A 25,014-nucleotide genomic window follows, 5' to 3' on the forward strand; every position below is an offset into this window, starting at 1 on the left:
GGGAGATGTTCAGAGGAAGAGCAAACGCAGATGCCTCTCTGGTCCCACCACAGCGTGGGTTGTCATGACCACGTGTGTGACCTCTTGCTCTCCTGATTACAGTTCACCTGCTGTGCCCTGATTTAGTGATGCTGAACCATGGAGTAGGCTTAAAAACCTGATTTTGGCTGCTCTGCTTGGCAAACACCCGTGGTGGTGGTTCCCTGCAGTACCTTTTCCCTGCTGCTCCACAGAGGTGACAAGAGCAGAGGCCATGAGGAGGGTTTGGTGCTGCAGGGCTGCCAAAGCTGGGCAGGATGGAGGCTGCCTGGCTCTAAACACTATTAGTTAGTTGTACTGCTTGACAGATGATGTTGGAGTTTAGACTGGTTGCAGTACTACAGATAAAAGCCAGGTTGATTTGACATATTTCAGTGGTAAAAATAATATCATATAATGACGTCTTTGTACTGAAATTTTTCTTAAGCTGCAGAAGGGTAAGAACTGTATGGTTCCAAAGCAGACATCTTGGAGACATCATCAAAGGAAAAATCACAGCAGCACTGGAGAAGCCACCTGTCCAGCTCTGTTCCCACATCATCCTTCATGATGTCCTTGGCAAATATACTGGGTTTGTGTAAACCTGCAAAATTGGTTAGTGCTACTCTGTATGCAATGGTTTTATATTTATACTCACTTTAATGCTTTTGGTTTACAATGTTTCAGTTTCTTTTTGTTTATAACAGTTTTGTTATCTCTGTGATTTTTTTTTTTTTAATTCTTTTACAGGAACTTGCTACTGAACTTGATTTGTATCTTATCAGCTCCATTCCAAGGCCAGCATTATCCCCACAAAATTATTTGTGTTTGAAATTAGAAAGAATAGTTTCACAATTCATGTAATTTTCCTTCAGAAATAGCTAAATATTTTAAAATACAGATTTCATTATTTTTATTCTGATTACTTTAATTATTCTGTTTTTATGACCAACAAAATTGCAATAAGTAAGAATTGGTAACATAAAGCTACATTCATTACTTTCTAGGTGTCATTTAGATATATTTTTCCTTCTAGGATTTATGATGAATTGTAGATTGCAATTGTACATTGCATGACCTTTCCATGCAACTGTTGGTTGTCTACATTACAACTAAAATTGCAAAGTCATACTGAAAACAATCATTGCCTAGGTAGGGACTGAGTTTTTTGGATTTGCCCTCCCACCCATATATGACAAGAATTTTTACACACAAACTAAACTACTTGCTTCAGTGTTTTATTCATTGCCTTGTAAATGTAGATAGTATTCTTAATTCTTTGGGAATAATATTATAATTCAATATATTTCAGATAATCAAAAATTGATGAGATAAAACTGCATCTTCTTTATTCTGTTAAAAATGTGAGAGTGAAAATGTGAAAACCTTGGCATCTCTGGGGAAGAAGAAAAAAAAGAGAACTTTATTACTTTCACATTCAGAACCAATTATTATAGTATTAAGGAGCTTAGAGAAAACTTGTACGTTTCTGATGATTGATCAAATATTGCTCAGTATATTCTATTTATTTAAAATACATGTGATTTCAGCTGAGTATGCACCTTGTAGTTCTTGCCCCGAAGTCAATTTTTGCTAAGGATAAAAATTACCCAGTGGGGATGGATTTCAACAGAAGTTGCAGAAACCACATATATATATATATATATATATATATTAAAGTTCCATGTCTGCTTATGAATTTGGTGTTTTATTCACCATTTTACGCTGTTCCTGCTTTTACCTTGCAGGAAATTGCCTTTTTCTGGAAGTAAATTATTTGGATATTGTTTCTTCAAAAGTGTGTGCATGTTTGAAGTGTCAAACAGGTAGCTTATAAAAGGAAATGCACTTACACAAAACAAACACTGCAGCATTTTAGGGGCTGCTTAAGCAGAGCTCCCACTTTCTTCTGCTCATTTGTTGTCTCCTCACATGGAAAATGTATTTTCTCCTATAACTTAATATGACCCAAAAGAAGACCTAGGGGACAAAGAGGCTATCAGTTATTGAATGAGAAGCAAATTATAATTCTTAGCACAGAAAACACTGATTTTCATAGCCACCAGAGAAGGAATTTAGTCTCCAGTTCTCTCTGAATTCAATTACTTCTTTGAAAACTCCAGTCTGACAGACTGGATTATTGGTTTTGATGCCATGCCAGATCTTTACAAATGGCAATAACAAATCTGCGAAGTCAACAGTAGTCCATGTCCTTGCACAACCCCTTGGAGAAACAACCTGGTGGGAAAACAGGTGGACTCTTGGCATGGGAAGCTGTTGGTAACAGCACACAGGACCACATATTGACTATATCCAGAATTAATTTTGCACTACCAGGAATGAGTTATTAGAGCCAAACAGGAAAGAAAACTTTTAACAGCACAGACACCTTTTCAGTCAGACTGGGATGGAGAGTCCACAGGCTCATACAAACTAGGCCAGTGGATAAGCTGGCCTGTGTTAAGGATCTGGTTCATATTCATACCAGGGAAACAGAAACCTGCTGTCAGCAATCCACCTGATACAAAACTCTTAAGGAACAAAAAAGCATTCATCATTCCAAGAGCTGCCACTGCCCGTTCACTTTCCTGCTTTCCAGCTGGTGGTCCCACCAGGTGCTTACTGCCCTTTGTCACCCTGCAGGTAGTACAAAAGGTTTGTCTTTTCATTGGAAATGTCGCAGCAGCTTATGCTTGCTTCTGCTCTCTTTTCAGCCAGAGGCCAGAAGCATTGTGCTGCAAACTAAAGCTCTTTTCATCTTTTTCTTCTGGCTGTTCAGCTCCCTTCGGCTCCCTTTAATCACTTTCCCCAGCTCAAGTCCTGGGCAGATGGCAGCACTATTATCCTCATTTCCTTCAAACATTCCGCTTTATTTTTAAAAACCATACTACCATACAGACTAAGGCCATCCTTGTGAAATACTTTACCCCTGTCCCAAACCAGGACAAAGCCACACTCATCCACTTCTCTGCCTAGCTGTAAATGCCCAGTGTAATATTTGGCAAACTGTTAAGGGGCACATTCTTTACCTAGGTACTGGTCTGGCTCCCAGGCTCCTTGTGCCTTGGTCTTCTGTCATTGTGTGAGGAAGACCTGACTGCTTCCTACTGATGGGAAAAAAGATGCAGATAAAATCTCGCAGTCTTCAGGTACTTTTGATAGCATTAAGAAACCCATGTGTGATACTGCTCCTCACCTTCTACATGACAAAGGATTATATAGTGTTGAATGACAGTAAAATGTGATTCACAAAGCAGGTTATTATCAACTTTCAGGTTATAGAAGCTTGGTTATCGAAAGGCATTTTACACTGTGTGAAATTTCCTCTTGGCTCTTTTATAATTTGCAATTTTTCTTAGCAAAATAAATAAAACCCAGATGAACTCAAAGCTGAAGTGACCTGACCTTTTTCTATATGAAAATTAATACAGTCTCCTGTGTTGTTAAATGTGGGAAATGAGTATTTGTTGGTTTTTAGCACCAATGCAGAAGTTGTCCAGAATTTCCCCTGCCCACCTGAGCAGCTTGCTGGTGCTGTTGTAGCATTCCAGTGTACACAAGAGCAAATTAAAAATCCTCCTTGCTTCTTCAAATGCTATCCAAATGTCATAAGGCAGGTCTTGAGTATTTGTGTCTCTGGTACATCTGGTACAGTTTTATGTGTCTGTTTAATTTCAGCAGGTCTTCACCTCTGTTCAATTCCATGGAGCCAGGTAAACTCAAATAAATTATATCAAAGACTATTCCTCTCTACATCCTTAACTAAAATAGCTCTGCTGTGTTAAACAGAGCTGACTCTGCTCAGAAGAAAAGTTATGGCACAATGTGCAGATCAACTCTGTTGTAAGCATCCAGTTTGTTTGTGTTTAATGTCACTGTCACAGCTTTCATGCATAGTAAACTCAGATCTTGAAGAAAGCTTTAGGCGCATTTCCTGATCCTCCTTTCTAGTGTTCTCTACTGATCTCCTTCAAGGGCTGCATTTTCTCCCCCTCTTCTCTTACAGAATGATCACAACGAGCTCATGTACCAACACTGGCTCAGCTGCACGGTTGTCTCTAGACTTGCACATTTCTTTTGTAACCCCTTTTGCGTGCCTGAGGTCCAGCTCTTGCTTGGCCTGATTGGAGCTCTTCTCCTTCAGGGGGATTTGCCAGCTCAACCTGTTGCTTCCAAATAGGGCACTGAAAGCAAGAGTCATTTAGAAGCCCTAAAAATTTAGGTATTCTGCAAAATCTTATCTACCCCATCTCTCCCATGTGCTTCCTTGTCTTTTATTCTCCATCAGACACAGAAACTTTGTGTTCATTTTCCTCTGCCTTTTCCACTAGGTCTGTGCTTGTGCCTTTGCTAAAGCCCCCTATTTTTTCCTATTCTTTCAACTTCAAAATCATTTCCACCAGCAAAAACCATGTGCTCCATTCTGACATCCCAAACATTCATCACCCTTCACTTTGATATTCTCTCTGAATTCTCTTCTCCCCATGGACATATGTTTTGCTCCAGACCCTGCTGCCCACCATCCCCCCCAGTCTTCCTGAATTCCCTGAGCAGCACAGGCAGGAGTGACAGCATCATTGCATCAATTTAGGTTGTGCTGGGAACTGTACAAAAATGCACATGCAAAATTAAGTGCCAATTTTATTCTTTTTTTAGTCTTTACAGCCTACGATTATGGGAAGACAAAGCCAAAAGCAAAAGAGGAAGAGGGATGACTATCACGTGAGTATAATGAACACATCACTGATACTAAAAAAAAATATTCCTCAGTTTTTCAGCTATATTTACCTATTAAGATATTGTTAAAGATCCATAAAGGGTATTTTTCAGGGAAAAGTAGAATACAAAAGAGATAAAAATAATTTTAAATTATTAAAATAATTCTGTTGACAAAACTAAATTCTGCATGTATCCATACTGATTCATGAACCAGGAACTCTGCAATAATGTAGGAAGGCTCCATACTTGTTTACTTACATAAACTACAGATTCTTAAGATAATTTTGTGTCTCCTTTTTCTGAATGCTTTGCTGACAGCAGTGTAGCCATGTGCACAGACTGCTGCTTCTTTCAGGTCCAGCTCCAAAACCTATGATTTTCCTTTATTTGGACCATGTTGGATTAGGATTTGCTTTGTTTAGAAAAAGCTGTTTCAGTGGCAGCTGGCTGTAGCAGGGGCTGTGGTTCTGATAAATGAATCACACTCAAGGACAAAGTCCCTGCTGCTGTTCTGCTGTACCTTCCAGATACATCCTTTAAATGTCTTGGATTTTGGATTGAATGCTCCTTTGTTATTATTATTACTAGGAGGAGGAGTCCTTTGGCCTTGCTGCTGTTGTCCCTCTGCTGTGTGACGTTTTGATGATGCTGTTCATACGCTCTGCTTTTCCCAGCTCTGTGTAATACCACACTTCTCTGCCTTGTTGCTCCTAACCAGATCAGCTTTCTGGATGAGGTACTGCCTGTCTCCTTCTACTTTGCAATGAATTTAATGCCTTGCTCTTTGGAGTCAGTAGACACCATTTATACATGTCATGTAAGTGTGGTTGTGGCTAGCAAGTTGTCCATTTAACTGGACATTTTCTCTTGTGTGCAGCCCTGCAGGGGCTTTGACATGGCACTGCAGTGTACAGCCTACTCATTGAAGTATTTTGTGCTCCCTCAGTGCCTGTGGCAGTCTCAGCTTCCTCAGGGGTGTATTGCAGTGGTTTGGCTTTGCCAAGGTGGGATTCTGCCCAGTTTGGTGGCATTCTGTACTGGCAACTTGGTGTTTCTCTTGCCTTGTTGTACCCAGAAGCAGATGCTTTTGGATATTTGGGACTGTCTTGAATGAATCTCCCCATGTAGAAACCTATATCACCTACATGTAGGTGATTCTACCTTGAGGCCTTGTATGGTCAATGGAGACTTATTCAGTATATTCTGTGGATTCAGTGGCATAATTCCTTTCACACTGAAGACAGTGCCTACAGGAGGTAGTTGCTATCTATCCATTTTCTGAGGGAGATTAGAATGACTATCTCAGATTTAGAGGTATCCAAGATGTCTCATTCTAGGTGAGATGTGGGATCCCACATAGGACATGATTCATCCTGTATTGTACATATTGGCACTGCCAATGCCTTAGATTTCTTTCCAGCCTCCCAACTTTTCATAAGGCAAGGATAATTTAAATGCCTGATCTTGCATCACTGGTGACTGAGTAAGGCAGAAGAGAAACAGGCCAGAAAAAATCCTTCTCTCTTAAACAGAACCCATCGTACCTGGTAGTATTGGTCATGTACACAGAAATAATACACTTCTTATCATCAAAAGGGAGATCTATCTTTTGTGATCTCTCCCAGGAGCTGAATAGGGTTTTCATTAAATTGAAGTGTGTCCATTTGGGTACTTTTCACTCTGTTTATTGCACACTTTGTATGGTTGCATGTTGTATGTATGCTCTTATTTGGTCCCTTGCACCCAGTGAGTGGGCACCAGCCTACCCCTGGGGGAATCACAAAACCCCCCAACAAGCTCAAACAATAATTATTTCACTCTTTCTGCAGCAAGGAAAATGTTGTGCTTTCTGCAGTAAGAGGTGTCTGAAGGAATAAAATGTAATTACAGTTCCACCTAGAGCTTGGTCAAGCTCCATCTGTCTTGCTGAGATGAACGCTACAGCTAAAGACTGTGCCAGGAGTTGATGTGTAGGAGTCTGCCTGAGTTACCAGCCTGTTGTCTGCTCCTTTCTGTGCTTCTGTTATTTAGTGGCACTCTGATAGGAAGCCCAGCAAAGCCACAGGCAGTTTTTCCACCAATTTAAGTAGGTTTAAATTAGGCCCCATAATAAAAATTCTCTCTTTAGAAAACAGGATATAACAGAATGGTGAGGAGCTGTGAGTGGCTTAATCATTACATTTACTCAGCTTTATGACTAATACCTGTGTCAGTTAACAAGTTTTATTAACAATACAGTGACCTTGAAAACTCTCTACGTCTGACTAACTCATTCTCTTTTTTGACTAAATTCTCTGTATATTGATCAAGGATGTAATTGAAATGATGTCATGTAAAGTCACTGGAAGCTTAAAATTATTTAAATAATATATGGATTGCAATTTCACTTGATATAGTTTTTAAACATTGGAATAACACTCTAAATTACTGAAATTAAGGGAGTCAGCATACTATCAGTATCAGGTAAAATGTATGTGTATAGTGAGATGAATATTAAGGCTATTAATCATAGGTATGAAGCATTAGGTAGCACAGTGTTATTCCAGCACTGGAAACCATTAAATGTGGATATGATGAATTTGAGGTCTATAATTTGCCACTGTTGAAAATCTGTATGACAGTGAGAATGGATATCCATGAAGTGTATGGATTATAATGCTAATGTGGCAGGTGATGCCTAATGTGAGGTGAGGCTTTAAAGGTGCTCCATGTAAAAACAAGTGCAGAAAGCTGGACAGCTACTGTGAAGTTATGAGGAGCAGCTGAGATTCACTGCATCAATGGTGAGGGTAAAAATTGTACATCATACTCCAACCCACTCAGAGATCCAACCACCCCTTTGTTCTGCCCCTGAAATGTCACTTACCACTGAGGTAAATCAGCACATCTACTTAGCCATTTCAGTTCTTTCTCTTCCTCAGAAACTTATATGACATAGCACAAGTGTGATTTATGCGGTGTGATCGCACCTCCCAAGATACATAGCTGGTCTGCTTGCTGTTGAAGCCAGTCTTCTACACCACTCAACAAAATAACATTCTTTCTTTGAGAAATGGATATCCATACGTTTCTCTGTGCATGAATGTTGTGGTTTGCCTGGCATTATAGCTGCAGTCCATAGGAACCATCAGAGTAGTAATCTGTTTGCATCAGTAATGCACCGTGGTCCAGCACCGTGACTCCATGTTCCCCCAGTGGCCTCACTGACTCAAGAAACAGACACCAGAGCCACGCACAGATGAGACCTGACCTCCTTCCAAACACTTTCTTACTTATACCCTCTATTTAACCCTGCTTAAATGTGCAAGGACAGCTCTCCCAGGTCAATGTCTTCATTCAGGAATACGATGATGGCACCAAAAGTTTCTGAATGGCAGCAGGACTCGGCAGCTTGGGGTGTGCTCTGTCACCACAGTGCACAGGGAGGATGTCCACCTCTTCAGCACATCCAGTGTTTGGCATCATGACCTGGTGAAGGGGCTGAGCCCAGTGCAGGCAGGTGAAATGGAGCTTTCTGTCAAACCTGCAGTACAGATCACAGTGGTTCACTGAGAGAACCACCCTTCACACCACATTCCAGCCAAATCTGTGCTGGGAACCAAGAGGAGCCATGATTTCATGCACTGCAGGGGCTGGGGAAAAAGGCAGCAAGACAGAGAACTCCACCATGAAAGATATGTGGGAGGGATGAGGGAGGGAACTGAGGAAACCTGGGAAGTATCATCAACTTACTCTGCAAAGACTCTCCAAAATAGTATCCATCTGAGTAAGAGCCAACATCTCTGTGAGTCTCCCTGGGTCCCCTCTACAGATATAGACTCAATAAAGTTGGTTGAGTCTGGGACACAATTAGTCTCCTCTAACTCCATATGTAAGACATCAAATAAAACAGCCTCCCAAAAATTCCTGCAAAGCATTGGAACAGGCGTCCCAGGGAAGTGGTTGAGTCACCATCCCTGGAGGTATTTAAAAGATGTGTAGATACGGTGCTTAGGGACAGGGTTTAGTGATGCACTTGGCAGTGCTGGGTCAACAGCTGGACTTGATCCTAAGGATCTTTTCCAACCTGAATGATTCTGTGATGGTATTAATTTCTCTCTCTTGCACATGAAGGATGTCAAGGTTCAAGTTCAAGCAACGCTGGCCACGTACAAGTTTAAAGATTAGTTGGGGTAAAAGCCCCACTGTTGTGTTAACTGGGAAAGCCACATTTTCCTCCCAGAATGCTGTTAAACTTAATTATGAGGAAAAACACCTTTGTATGTCAGGTTTGTCAATAATTGCAATTGCTAAGTTTCATTGAACTTTAGTGGGTATGCTGTAATTTTTTTCCTCAGTATTCCAGAATGATAATTATCCACTTTAATCTTATTTTGAATATGTTTGAAACACTTCATAGAAGTTTGTGGGAGTCTCAAGTTTGCACCAATGCAATTAGTTTGCTGTCGGTAGGTAAGTGAAGCCCTTATTCTTGGTGCTGTCCCTGTGCCTGCAGCTCCTGGCCACCCCAGGCTCTTCACTGTGCTGTGCTCTTCTGCCCCATGAAGGTTGCTTTGACTTCAGCCAGAATCCATCTGGGAGAATTGACAGTAGGCGGCCAGCAGTGGGTCACAACTCTCTGCCAAGAGTCTTCAAGCTCTATCTGGTACCATACTTTAATGAATAACCAACCAAAATGCACAGCAGTTTATGTAGAAAACTAGGTTGTGCATGTGTTTTATATATATTATACCTATACATGTATGTATATGTGTGTGTGGTGCATATATACATGTATATATGCATTTGTGCATACATATATATGTATAAATGCATTTTAGGCAGACATAGAATCATACAGCTATCCCTGATTTATCTCCAAGGTGCTGTCTAAATACCCTGACATATAACAGCAGTTACTTTAAAAAAATTCCAACCTAAAGCTCTAAAAGCAGGAGGCTGGTACTGCATGGTAACTTTCTTGTTATGCAGATTTATCCCATCACCACTGTAGCTGCAAATCCATCAGGCTGCACCTTTCTTCAGTGATGTTTACGCAATGCTCCAGAATTTAATTGATGAAGTAAGATGACAGTCAGTCTATGTACATCGAATAGAAGCTACTTTGGAAAACTGTGACTCAGAGTGGAGTGCTGTTGGGGAGGTTTTCTGTCTTCTATCCACTAAAGTGAGTCACTGTGGAGTGAACTGCTGCTTTTTGCAGGCAGACCTTTAGACAAGAGACTGAAATATCAAGGAAGTCTGAAACATGAGCCTTGTTCTAGAAATCCTTTAATGTGAAAAGAAGCCTATCTACTCCAAGGTACTCTGGCATGAGATGCTAATCCAAGTTGGCTTCCATCTCGCTTTATTTGGTCATCTCTGGCTGTGTTTTTTTCCAGGGTCAAGGAAGGCTCTGATGGTGCTACCTTTCCCATTTAGAGGTTACCAATGTACAAAATACATGAACATTTTAGGTGAGTGTTATAGATGACTATGGTGTTGCACCTCTAGTCTTGATTGATGCTGGCAATATATTCTGTTGTTAGGATTGTACTGACAGTTAAGGTTCATCACATAGGGCAGCAGCCTGAAGAGAACTAAAATGTTTAAGTTACAAGAAAATATGTAGCAACTTACAAATTCAGCCTCTTTTTAAAATCTAAAATATGAGCATTTTTGAATGTAAAGCAATGCATAGCTAAAATACCTTGGAAACCCCAGCTCTTCCCCTTTAGCAACAGCAATCCAACTTCCTGTTTCCCAACAGAGCTTCTCTGAGATGTCTGTACTTTGAGTGGACACACAGTGTGTTGCCATTAGGGATGAACTAAGGAGGGCTGGAGAAATAAAAGCCCTGTTCTGTGGAGAGTATCAATATTGCTTATGTGGGGTTTTTTCAAGCTTAATTAAAAAAAAATCTGGGAAGAGTGACTGCAGCTTGGAAATCATGGCAACATCCTGGTGCGTTGCCGTCTCTTGTTTGACCACGTGTACATTACGAATTCAAGAAGCTCCTGCTGAGGAAAGGTACATCAGTACATTGTCATCAAAACATTCAATGGGATGGCATTTTCCAGCAGCAGTATAAAAGGCTTCATGAAAAATAAACCTTAACCATCTCAAGGGAGGGTGTCTGTGCTATTGTCCTGGCACAATAAGCATCCTCTGTAGCTTAGCTTTTACCCTTTGATATGCTGCTTTCAGAAAGGCATAAAAAAGCTTCCTGTAGCTACTGCTGCCATCTCCCACTAAGCCAGATCTCTGTGTGGCATTACTTCTCTTCCTCAAACTTAGTGCTGAGAAAGTCAACAATGCTGAGAAAGTCAACAATAAGATGAAAAGGTGATCTTAAAACTGTGTCTAAAAGCCATTGTTTGCTAGGAAGGGAGCTGGAGGGGTGACTTAGGTTTTGCACCTCTGTGGTTGAATCAGAGAGAAATGCATTCCTTCCCTCTCCTCCTCCTCCTCCACCCTTCAGTAATAAGCAGGAATAATGCAGTAATAATGCAGGAAGACATTTGAAATTAATAGTTCCTTGATAGAAATGTGTATCTTTAGTTTCCTTACTTAAATGAAGGGACTTATTAATTGGAAAAAGGTCAGCTTTTGTTTACATGTATTTGTATGAAATAAATAGCTGCAAGGAGGACCATAAAACCATAAATCCTAAAGCCTCAAACATCAGAGGCAATTAAAACTTTAGGCTTTGCACATACTGAGAGAAAGAGTGGCTCTACAAAAATAACTTTGAGGAGGATATTTCCACAGCAGAGAAGTAGCTAACTCCTACATGCAGCAACACATACATGCAGCCTACTTTTTGTCAAGAATGGATTCCAGGGTCCCAGAGGTCCTGTGTGAATATTGTCACTCTGCATTCACAGCTTCACACACAAGAAAATCCACTGCAACTTGCACTTAATCCTTCACAGGAGCCTGGGAAACTCAGCCTGAGCTTTGCTACATTTCAGAAATTTTCTTACAAATCCATGCCCACCCCACTGCAGGTTTCATAAGGACCCCTTCATTGCCCAGGGGAATTAATTATTCTCATCTCCTCTTCTGGTCTCTGGGAAGTAACAATTCAGGCAATCATCAAATCATTCCTTCATGCAGAGGTGGATATACCTGGGTTTGTATTTAGGCCACCTAACAATATGAAACTGCTGAAAAGGGCTGTTCCAGCCCTTTCCCAAACAACTGGGGCATCACTGATGTTAGCTGCTGAGTTTTCAGCATCTCTAAAATACTCTTTTTACAATATTCTTTCAGAAATAAATCCCACAATAAACACTTCAGATTCCTAGTCTGATTTTAAGTATTCATTCAACTCTGTTTAAATCAGGTGCAAAACAACAACATCTCCAACACTGCTGACTGTAGAAATTAGTAAAAGATGATATTTTAAGCAGAATTCTCTGTGGGAGGCTCCATTTTCCCATTAGTAACTTCCTGATCCTTGATTATTCTTCCGTCATCACTGGTGTTTGTAATTCTTCTCATTTGCTGAGAACATAATTAATATTATGCACCAGATAGGTAACAAAGTGACTTTTAAAAAACAGTAAACTAAATCACAGTAGGAAGCCAGGAGTGTACCAGGCTGTGGATAAATCAGTAAAAAGGATCACCAATTATGAGGCCAGAACCTCACAGCTATGTATGTGGATGTGTATTTACAACTGTCTCTTATTAATTTATTTATTCTTTCTCTGAGCTTCAACTAATGTTACCCCCCTGTGAGGCTGTGAATGCATTCATATGTGAATGCATTAATAGTGGGCATAAACTAGGGAAAAAAATTCATCCCAGCATGTTTCCATCCAAAGATGTAAAAAACTTTGATTATTCAATAGGCAAGAAAGAGCAATAACAAAATCCTTTTTCTTATATTAAAATTAAATCAGAAATGCAGGAAAGAGCAGCTTGCTACCAGTCTGATTGTTCCAAGGGCTGCAATTTAGGCCAACATTAAGGCAAGTTATTTTTTAATATTTTATAATTAAAAAGATAATATAATTATTTACCTAATTCTGATGGGAGACTGTCAGTCCTTCAGGACTTGAGAAGTCAGCCTCCTCTCCACTGTGATTTCTTTATTTCTTTGTAAGTATTTTATATCCAAGTTTGAATCTGAAAGTTTTTCTGTATGGGGTTTGTGTATATTTCAGGTGGTTTCGTTAAATTAATCTTCCTGGAGTACCATGATGCTTGCCATGTTACAAAGAAGCACTTGATGCTCTGAGAAATTTGGGGTAAAACCAGATCCCTCTTATCCTGGGGCTTCCCCTTGGGTGTTATCACTTCCTTCCTCCCCTTCAATAGGGAGCACCAAAATCCTATGAATACCAAGATTGAGTCATTTGCTGGAGAAAGACAACCTGGAGAAAGTCAGCCTTTTTACTATGGCAATTTCTGTAAGTCAAAACCTGACTGGTAAAAGATGTGACACCATTTTCTCACTCAAGACAAATTTAATTCTTAATAACTAAATAGTTTTATGGACAGGAATAAAAACAGAATGTATCTCTGATTTGCAGTTTTCTCTTTTAAGTCCTCCTAAATAAACTATCTGTATAGACAAATTATATTGCACACATGAGGTCAGTGAAAACATACAAAATGGGTTAATTAAATTCCTTCTATTTTGTGACTCCAAGAGTTGACATAGATACTATCTTCAGAAAATAGAATGTAAGATATACCAGTCAAAACTATAATAGTGGTTGTAATAATAAAGTTTAACATGAGTGAACCTTAATATAAAAACATAAATACACCTCTGACCGAGTAGACTGACTCAGAAAGGAACCAAGTGGAGAATCCTAGAGGGAGAACACAAATAGGTTGTCATTGCTTTCATGGGTCCTTACAGAATGAGCAGCCTGTCGAGAGGCAGCCCTCACTCACAGTATCTATCCTGAACTTCACTCTCCTGTTGGTAAATCCTGCTTTGTTGTGGTGATCAATTTTAATTCCTCTTTCTGGTCACAGATTGACAATTTGTGATCTGCAAAAACAAACTCCCAGTGCAATCTCTTATGCCATTTTCTTTTCCTTTCTATGATTCTTCCTAATCTAATTTTCCCTGTTCCCTGCCTTGCTGCCACTGCACACTGAGCTGTAGGAAAGCACGGCCAAGCTTGGGGCCCTGCCTGTCCTGGGAGGTTGTGGAGCCTGGAGGGTCCCTCAGGGAGTGTAGGAGAGGAGCTACCACAGGCCACCCATCACCCCCCTCAAGCACCTGAACTACAAACCTAGTTTTTAGCTGGCAGAACTAATTCAGATTAACATAAACTCCAATTATTCCTGCCAACCACCACTCTCTGGATGGCATGTCCCACCTCATTGCTCACACAACTTTGCTGCAGTAAGGCTTCCTGAACTGCTCTCCATTTCTTATATTTTAATGTAAATTTTTTTGGAGGGCAGTGTTATCTGCAAAGGATCTAATTTTATTGTACTTTTCCCACAGGACTTAGTGAGAGGATTACATACCATTCCTGTAGAGAGTATTGTAGGTTTACCTTGTGCCTGGCCAAAAAGGTATGTATTCTGATTGCTTCATTAGCTGTAATTGACTCTGGTAAAAACAAAACAAAACAAAACAAAAAAACAAAACAAAAAAAAACCCACAAAAACCCAACAAACTTATGTTAGAGAGCCACCATTTTTCTTTATCAAAGTTCTGGCAAAGTTTCATTCCATTCAGTTTAAAATGGTTGTTACAGTGAGTTACATACCTCTGAAAATAACCCTGGGTGATACATGTTTTTCCTGAGTTATCCCTATTTGTTAATGATAAGGACAGACACCTGTGGCTTTCTGTTTCCCTATTACAGCCATTGCATTTTAAGAGCTGAAAAAAAGCAAAGTGAGAAGTGGGAGATCCCGGCAGCATGGAGGTGTTTAAGCCCACTGCAGCTGGGCCATGTCCAAAGCCAGACTGTCAGCAGACATGGTGCACAAGTTGCAGACAGTGATTCAGATCCTGATGTAGGATGTAGTACTGAGCATAACATAAGGCTATAAAGGAAACAGGTAATGCCCTATCCCTACTAAATACAGCATGAGGTATCCAGAATTTAACCTTAAGTGTACAGCGGTGACACTTGATTAAAAGTAAAATACACAAGCCAGGACTTTTTTGTCAGTCTATCTGATATGCATTTTTTGGTATCTGAATAAAGCAAGCCAGAGGGGATATCCTGTATGAAAAACACTGCTTGTCTTGAAAGTTCAGTTCATTAAATCAAATTCTGACCTTTTAGAGTTTATACTAGCTGAGCCTTTCTGGTCCCTGGATAGCAAAACTGTTGGTCCACAGATCTGACTTTTTCATCAAACATTCCTCAACCATTTCCAACCATTAAATAACCCTCCTTGTTCTTTGAGTGTTTTCTGATGCATCAAAACGCAAACAACTAAAGGGCATGTATGAAGAAACTGTTGAAACAACATGGCTTCAGTTCTAAAGGAAATAGTTTGTAAAATGAAATCATTCCTACAATCACAAATTTCCAAATCAGCACAAATGTATAGTTTGTATAATGATTTATGTAATATATAATACATATAATTTATGTATAATAAATGTATAATGTCTGCACACATATTTAGGCACACATGTACTATATAAAAATCTGTATGTAGCCACATGCACACTCAAGCAGATAAGACATGCTTTAGCTGGCTGTGCTGGGCTGTCACCTGAATGTATCATGTACCTTTAACTCCAGCCTGAGATGAACAGATTGCTGTCTGAATGGAGCCTTTTTATAGCACTAGTCCATGGGGAAATTCTCCAACAAAACTGCTTTTCTGATCACATTTGCAATTCATATATGGTATGAACAGGATTCTATTAATTGAACACTGAAAAAACATTCCTAATTATTGCATATATTATTAATGACCTTCATGCCTCTACAATAAGCAAACCAGCAATGTTCAGTACCAATGTACGTTCTGAGAGTTTTCTCACAGTGAATTCTGTGCAACTGCTCTTCAAATGGTTATTTTTTCCTAAGGATTTCTACACTTAGATGACAAATCAAGCTTCTCTAATTGCCAAATTGTATCTGCTCCTTCACCAAGAGACACCTTACTGAGTTTCTGAGTCAGAGTAACCAGGCAACCCTAAGCCTCTAGACTAGGAGGCAAAGGAAAACGTGTACTCCTACAGCAAGAGGAAAAATTATCATTTCAATCTCTATTCAAAAATTTGTCATAATAGAAACAATGTTTGCTGTGACTCAGACATTTCAACAGGTGATACAAATCCTCAAGCTCAAGATGTCCCAGTCAGAAGTTGAGGAGTTTTCTGACAGTTCTCTCAACGCTGCTGGGCAAACTGGAATCCTGGCAAGAGCTGGTCAGACAGCTCTGGGCCTCTGAGCTCCAGCATGGAGCTCTTTTGATTCCTCTTAACTGTGTAAAGTCATACCAGGGAGATACCAATCTGTTGTTTTTCCTGGTTCCTGATGGTCCAGTCAAAGCCAAGTCTTTACAGCACAAATTTCTGCAAATGATGACCTTCCACCACAGGCAGATGCATAAGCCCAGTTTTGCTTTGGCTCCCTGAGGTTTATCTAATGACCTGACAGAGACCACAAAATCATATTTATTAAAAAAAATCCCAACTTTAAAAGTAACTTTGTAAATATGTATATATGTACATATGTACATATGTATATATGTATATGTGTATATATGCACATATGTATATATGTGTATATGCACATATGTATATATGTATATATGTCTCTCAGAAGAAGAAGCCAGAGAAAAGGACCAGCAGCACTGGTCATGGTTCAAAAGGTGGCTAAACTGAGAAGCCAGGGCATTCCTTGTGGTGCTCCCCCTTCCTGGGGAGTGTTGTCTCTGCTGTGGGAAGTGCAAAGAACAGTGCTTTGAAGCAAGGAAAGCAGCGGTCTGGAGTGTTACATATTCCATGGTGCTTGTGTGCATGTCCCTCTCTCAGAGCATCTCCCACCTCCAGGCAGCTGGGAAACCTAGATGAAATCTACTTGCTACAGAAGCAGCAGTTCAGGCCATCAAACCCCCGTCCTAATTGCTTCTGATCAACTTGGCTGCTGGATGCTGAGTGCTAAAATAGCAGAAAAGTGACAGATACTCCTCCCCCCAGCTCTCCAGCCTTGCCTTCTCTAAAAGGACGTGTGTGCTTGCTTATGCCCAGCCTCCTCCCTGCTCCCTCTGGGGAGCTTTTCCCCCACTTGTGGCTGTCAGTGAGGCCCAGTGAGTCTCTTTTGCATCAGTGGCTGTGGTTTAAAGCTTTTCATCGCAGCCTAAAGAAATGCTCTTCTACCTTTAAAAAGCTGACACAACACCCCCAGATCATTCAACAGCACTTAGGCACCACAGGGTGCCTCAGGTTCAATAACACAAGACCACAAAATGTCTCAGCTACACTGCAGGTACACATTCCCAGGGGAGCAATGATTCTGCAAGTGAACATCAGACTTCCTTCACCTAAAAAGGAAAATGAAAACTAAACACTGGAATTATGTTTGCATATATGTATTGCATTTAGTCTCCTGTTTGCAGGTCTGTTCTCTCTCTGGGGGATGCTGGAGGGAGCAACAGACTTTGGTGGTCCCTCTGGTATTCTCTGATAACTCTTGGAAGATATTCACAATCTTGGAAGAGCCTCTTCTCTTCTCTTCTCTTCTCTTCTCTTCTCTTCTCTTCTCTTCTCTTCTCTTCTCTTCTCTTCTCTTCTCTTCTCTTCTCTTCTCTTCTCTTCTCTTCTCTCCTCTCCTCTCCTCTCCTCTCCTCTCCTCTCCTCTCCTCTCCTCTCCTCTCCTCTCCTTTCCTCTCCTCTCCTCTCCTCTCCTCTCCTCTCCTCTCCTCTCCTCTCCCTTTTCTTTTTATATCTTCCTTTTCTTCTCCACCCCTCACCTTGCATCTCCTCTCTTTTTTCTTTCACACACCATTAGTTTCTTCCAGTCACTTGCACACTGGGCCCTGGCCTAGGAACTGACACTGGTGCCTCTGCCACAGAATTCAACATCCTCACAAAGAAAAATTCTGCTCAGAGCATTTCCCCTCGTGGAGGAAGAGGAAGAGGAAGAGGAAGAGGAAGAGGAAGAGGAAGAGGAAGAGGAAGAGGAAGAGGAAGAGGAAGAGGAAGAGGAAGAGGAAGAGGAAGACAGGGCCCCAGTCCTGGATAGGAATCAGCTACATGCTTACCCTCAGCCCTGGACCTAGCTCCACTAGTTTCACTGGGACATACATAGTTATTTCCATGATTTCCCATAGGTAAAAGGTATTTGTAAAAATGCATAAATTAAGGCCTTAATTGACCATTTCTTTTAAGTAAAGTTGCTTCTGGATTTAGATACAGTTTGAGGCATAAAGGGATGTGGCTGGCCCTCATACTGAGTAATTTTTGATTCCTGCCGTTGTTAAAAGCTTATTGGATTACGGTGTTGGTGTGCTGGGAAAAAGTCACAGCATGAGAAATGCTGTGATCCTGGAACCCAAGCAATGCTGTGATCCTGTGATCCTTGTTCCCAGGCGATGCTGTGATCCTGTGATCCTGGTTCCCAGGCGATGCTGTGATCTGTGATCCTGGTTCCCAGGCGATGCTGTGATCCTGGTCCCTGACTCAGGGCAGCCTGGCCGGGCAAGGCTGCGCACTGCAGCAGGGCGGGCAGGCGAGAGGGGAACATTCGAGGCGCAGAACTGATGGGCGAAGGACACGGGGCAGTGCCGGGTTCCTGCAGCCGGGCTGGGAAGCGGGAACGGGAGTGACTGGCAGAGAAAGGGCTGCAAGTGCCGGGCACGGGGCACTTCCCTGCAAACTGCCCGCCGCCACTTAGCGCTGAGCACCGAGCTCGGAGGATGCTCCCGCAGCCGCCTTTGCAGGACGCGGCCTGGCCCGGCGGGCGGAACTTCGGGGATTTGGGGAATTTTGGGAATTTCGGGGATTTCGGGAGCGTTTCCAGGCTGGCCGCGGGAGAGCGCGCCCCCTGGCGGCTCCGCACCCTCTGCCGGGGTCCGGGGCGCCGCTTCCAGGGAAGGAGCAGGAACGGGAAAAGCCGTGCGGGGCCTGCCTGGTGCCCAGCCATCTCTGTCATGGCATTACTCGAGCTGTTCACAGCACCACCAAGTCCTGTTTCGCAACTAAATAACATTTCCCCGTTTGTACGGGTCACCATACAGTTAAAGACTTTCCGTGCCAGTTCAATGCTTAATTAGGCACTCGCTCAAACCCAAACCTTCCCAAACTATACGATCAGAGTAACGAATCTAAACAATGCCTTATCTACAAATCTCCTAAGTATTTACATTTCTTAGTGAAATCTGCTGGATTTCTGTGGTATGCGGTTCTCATAAAAGCAGCTGAGTCAGATCAGTAGGTATTTTTGATTATACAGTCTTTTACCTGTAATTAACTGCAATGGGAAAAGTTCCCCCAAGTGGTTTCCAAGTCTATTGCAACATAAAGTAAAAGACGTGGATGGAAGTGGAAGGAAAAATTCCTTTATTTATATGACGGTTACAACATAATAGAAAAGAGAGATGCAAGGTAAGTGATTATATAAGTATGATATGCAGTATTTATGCCTCTCCTCTTTACTGTATTGCCCGGTTATTTTGGTAATCAGAATAAAAGGAGCTGCCTGTGCTTCCAGGACAGGTGTTTTATAGGCAATGAGAGTGCAGGTGGAGCACTGTTCCCAAGGCCTTAGCCCAGGCTGCAGAGGGCAGGCCCAGGCACTGAGAGCAGCCCTGGTGTAGAGAAGTGTGTGGGCAGCCCCCTCTGAGCAGGCACAGGATGGGAAGAACAAGTCACCACAGCTTTTTTCTGGGTGTGCAAGCACTAGGCAGCAAAGGATAGAAAACAGGGCAAAAAAATGAAGGTAAGGGCTTAAAATGCTCTTCTTTTTCTTCTGTGAGCAACTCCATGGACCCCTTGGGCCCTGGTTGGGTGCAAGGCATGTGAGGCTTAAGGGACTTCGTAATACAAAACAAAACCACAGCATCTATGGCTCATGTTCTGGTGCTTTCTGAGACCCTGCAAGTAAAGAATGACAGCAAAAAAAGTTTAACATTCAGGATAATGTGTCTGCAAACACTATAAAGTCACACTGGCTGTAGGCAGTGGGAGGACGGGACCATTTAACCAAGTCTGTCTAAGGCATGGGCTAACAAGCACCACACCTTCCATCCCCATAAAATCATCTTCTCAAAAAAGAGTGGATGCAGAGTGAAAAGGAACAGTATCTACCAGAGCATTATGTGCAGCTCGGGGGCTCTCATCATAAAAGCAGAAGCTGGTTTTTGTCAAAATACACAGGGTAAAGGAATGAAAAGTGGAGCACAGACAGTGGGGATGTAACAGCTGGGACACATCAACTCCTTATTATTTCCATACTTATCCTCTTACTCCAAGAGGGCATTGAGACTACAAGTTAGTGAGCAAAACTTCAGGACTGAAAAATGGGGGATTTAATTTCAAACAAATAGCCGAAGTTTTGATGCCAGGATGCTGATGGCATTGAGGTGCCAGACCTAGCCAGGGCCCCATAATCCTCTCAGGTCATGCAGCTGGCCGTGCCTTACCCTTGCTGCAGGAATGGCAGGTGAGCAGGAGACAAAACACAAGCTGCAAATGGAGATGGGACCCTGAATAAGTGAGGAAAACTTCTGAGTCACAGCAAACTTCAGCCCTATTCTTGATAGCAGCCAAAGGGGAAAATTAAGTAATCAGGAATTAACAGCACCAGAGTAGTAACTAAAAGAGGCAATGCCACATGCCACAGGGTAAATACTGTAAAATTTGGAGCCACCTTCTTTCCCCACACTATAAAAGCATAAAATAGCCCTAAAAAGGTATTCTTTAAGATGATCAGTGTATGTAGCAGCTACTGTTTGAAGAGACTATCACTGAAAACACTATGATCAAAGGGAGAATCACTAAAACATTTTATAAGTGACAGCTTTTACAAGGTGAGCAGTTATTCAGCAGGGCTGCACCTACAACACTGGAAGTCACTCTGCAAAATTTATACACAAAAGTCTTAAAACAAAATGAAGGCTTTTTAATTTTTTTTTATTCACCCACTGTGAGAACGACAGCACAGGAGAGTGGAGCAGCAGCCATTGCTCATTCCCATGGCCAAACCCCTTGGAGTCATACACATTTTCTTCGTATTTGAAATTCAACCTGTTTTTCACTGTTCCTCTCACAGCTATTACATCCTCTTTCTGCCTCAGTTTCAAAAGATGCACTTAGTATGAAATTAGCAAAATGAGAATGTTTTTAACACGATATAAAATGGAGATGGGCAGGTTTGGGTGGCAGAGGTGGCCCTGGCAGAGCCGCAGGGGGGCTGTCGGCTGAGCTGTGCACAAGGAGGAACTAAAACTCATTGTGAGTGGGGATGGTGTGCGAGGTGACAGGGGAGCCCACAATCTTTGCAGTGTGAGTTTTGGCCCCTCCAAGAAGGTAAAAGGAGCCAAAGAGTTCAGTGAGGTGCCAGATAAACAGGAGATAGTATTTCACAGAGCTTCGAGTTTTCATCCTTGAGCAAAGAGCATGAGACAACATACATTTCAGTCATGCTTTGAGGGAGAGAAATGGACTTACGAGAAGTTCATCCAGTCACCTCTGAAGCTGGGTTTCCACAGAAAAATGATGAGGAATATTAATTTTCCTTCAGTCTGCCCTCATAGTCATACTCCAAATCTGCTTTGTTGCAAAGTAAATTGTTCTAAGCATACCAATTCTGCCTCCTTTGGTGGAAGTGCCTCCCTATGAAAAATTACCCCGACCTTGAGTTGTTGTAAACCATATAATGAAAAAGAGGCACCAAAATGTGGTTAAAATTGGATTTCTTATTGTGGTGAGGAAAGAGAAATGGAAAAACTAAGATATGCTAGTTTCTGGGAAGGAAGAAATGAGATACCTAGAGTGGCAAAGGTCTCTAAATTTTCCATGCACATGTAATTTAGAAGGCAATATAGTGATAAAATAAATATTAAATACGTATTAGATTTAATTTCAATATTCAAAACAGGTAACATATTAAGCTTCACTCCCCCTTTTTCATAAACAGTGCCTCTCTTTACTCATCTCAGAATAAGAGGTGCATAAATCTTTTATGTGACTAGAATAAAGATTGTGTGGTATTTTATTCAAGGAAGGGTCTATGGAAAGAAACTTGAAAGCACTGACATACCCTAAAAGGATATGTTTAACAAATGCCCTCATTACAAGTAATTCAGTTCAAGCTGCAGAGCTGTATGGAAGTCTGTGCTTGAGCAGACATAAAATCAGAACCTGATTTAGGCTGGAAGGGACCTTCAGAAGTCCAATGTGTGGTAGCAGGAGGGCTGGAGTGAGAAAATGTCATGCACTTACAGCACAGGAATGGAAATCACAGCACAGCTGTTGATCTTGTTCTTGGCATTCTAATAAGATGTTGCCAAGGCAGATCACAGCATCTTTCAATGAGATGAAAGAAAGCTTTCACTAAGAGACATTCAGCTGAGAGTTCAGTAGGAGGCCAGACTGAGATTAGTCCAAACCCCAAGTTCTTAACTTCATGTTTCACCCTTACAAATTCAGATGCCAAAAAAGAATACTTGGAATATAACAATTTTAAAAGGCCACTAAACCTCCACAACATGACAGCTACAGAGACAAGCAGGTGACAGGGCAAGCACTGGAGATGTATGTGAGGGCCCAGGAGAGTGTGAGGTGTTCCCTAAAATCAGTCTCCATTGGTCCCTGGGGTGAGCAGTGAGTAAAACAGGTTGTGCTCTAGCACATGTGCTGGGTAGCAAAGACCAGCTGCCTTTCTTCTGCTCTGCCATGGGAGAGCATCACAGAGCATCTGCCAGGGAAAGGGATGTGAATGCCAGGGTCAGCTCTGCTTTGGCAGCTGCAGCATCTCCCTAACACCCCTTTAGTTTACATTTAAAATGTGAAATATCTCTACTCTGGATCTGGAGAAAACCATGACACTCACAGTTATGTGCCATCTTCTGCTCCCTCCCATTTCAGTAGTGGGGACAAGACAGGATTCAAATAGCAACAAATTCTAGTTTAGAAGGTAAAGTCTGGCCAAACATGACATGGTTTTGTCAAAATAACAAGTGAATTTGTCTCATTCACTCTTGCCATCACAGGTGGACATCACTCCTATAAGGTGATTGAGGAAGCCTACATGGGGAATTTCTGGGCAGATGCTCTGGAAGGATGCTGCAGGCTTCAAGAAAGCCTGATTGCTTAGGATGAGACAAAATGCTTCTCCCATGGTGCTATGCAACACTAGGTAAATTTACCTCATCCTCTCTAGGTCAGTGACCTTTGCCTTGCCCCTGAGACCTTTGCCTTGCCCCTGAGACTATTGGCCCCTGACCCTATATTTAACCTGAGACACTGCAGGAAGTCGGGGTCCTTCTGTCACTGGATCCCTTTGGTAAACCTCTCTGGAATACCATACAGGAGACCCTTTCTGTCTTTCTTGGCTGATGTATCAGTGGTGTGTGTGTGAGTTTTGGATACAGTGACTGTCTGTGCCAACACGGCTTTCTCAAGAGATGCTTTGGACAGGTAGCAGTAACAATATCCATTTACCACACTGTTACAGGTGATGGCAATGTGTTTTGGTAGCACAGCTTCCACCTTCTTCCTCCCTGCAGGAATGTTACTTTGCCTCCTGCTGCTGTGATCAAAACATTTGAAAGGACAAAGCGCCTGTCAGGTCCCAGACATGCTGTGGCTCTGGGCTCACACCCCAAGGTGCCATTGCAGCCAGGGGGCTCCCACTAGTCAAAAGGGCAACCCTGCCTCCCTCCTGTCTTCCCCAGAGGCACTCTTAAGTGAGAGTTCATTTGTTTTGGAGGAGGAGGATGTTTTCCTTGTCCGTGGGTCAGCAGAGAAAGCCATGGAGGAGAGGGAACCTCATCTGGACAGTGAGTGGCACCTCAAAGCAGGAAGGTGAGGGGTTAACTACCTGTCCTCTGCAAATGAATCCTTAATGCCTATCTTGAGCCAGTGATTTTTTCACTGAGGTAATTATTTCAGCTGAAATCTTTGCATTTCAATTTTCCTAAATTAGACAAGAGAAATCTCAGGGACAGACAGAGAACAGCACAAGCACAGACATGGACACGACAGAAATACCAAGGATGTCTGGACAGATGCAGACAACAGCTTAAAGTTCAAGACTCTAGAATATTTCCTGTCTTTCTCTAAGAGAACTTATAACAGGCTGCAGTAGTCCTGTAACAGTAGCAGTGCAGGAATACTCTTTACTGACACTGCCCCAATTTTTTCTATCTTTTTAATTTCTGAAAAGATTAACACAAGGCCCATCAGAAACTAGACTTTCTCAAAAAGATGCAATAATTCACATTTTGATCCACTCAAGGAAAGATCCATCCTAATATCTGAGAAAACATGAATAATCCTGTATCCAAAGTCAGGGGCAGAGTGGGGAGGGAAGGCGGAGGAGCCTGTGTGGCCATGGAAGGGGACAAGGCTCTGGCCATTCTTCCTGCCCACATTGCCAATTTACAGAGTCAGTCCTGCCAGGGATTTGAAGGAAAATACCCACTTCTGTGGTTTTTGCAATCCCCATCAAATCCAACTCCCTGGCTTTTTCACAGGAGCTAACAAACTGGTGACAGTGTAAAGAAATATCTTTAACACTGCTAAGAAATTACTTTGAAAGACACAGAAACAAGTGTAAGTGAAAGACACACACAAGCCACTGTACAAACATCATTTGGTGTTGCTGCTTGAGCCCACCCATACCCCAGCACAGAAATCCATCCAGCACCCACACTGTTGTCAGCAGGGTTAAAGGGCTCAAGCTTCTGCACATTTTCTGAATTAATCTTTTTGAGGAGTAGATGTGGATGGAGATGAAAAGTTTTGTTTTGTTTGAAAAACACACCCTTGTGAGTGCATTCATCTGAGATACAGAGCACATCTTTTTTTTTTCATTTTTTTCTATGAGACCAGCATTTCCTGCACCTGATACCTAGATCCCAGAGTCAAAATTTCTCATTTCCAGGAAAGCAGGGTTCCATCACACATAGTGGTTATTTGGGAAGGCAAGCATCAAATACTCCCCCTTTCTTCTTATTTACCTTCAGATTTTATTGCTGAGGACCACATAACTCAGTATGATATATCCCTCTGGTCAGTTAGGGTCAGCTGTCCCAGCTCTGTCCCTGCCCAGCATCTTGTCCCTGCCAGCATACTTGCTGAGGGAGGAGCATGACAAAAGAACAGTTATAGAAGGTATATAG

The sequence above is a fragment of the Pseudopodoces humilis genome, chromosome 1 (genome assembly GCF_049639895.1).
Source record: "Pseudopodoces humilis isolate 2021_Gansu_Grassland_sample_001 chromosome 1, ASM4963989v1, whole genome shotgun sequence".
NCBI lineage: Eukaryota > Metazoa > Chordata > Aves > Passeriformes > Paridae > Pseudopodoces > Pseudopodoces humilis.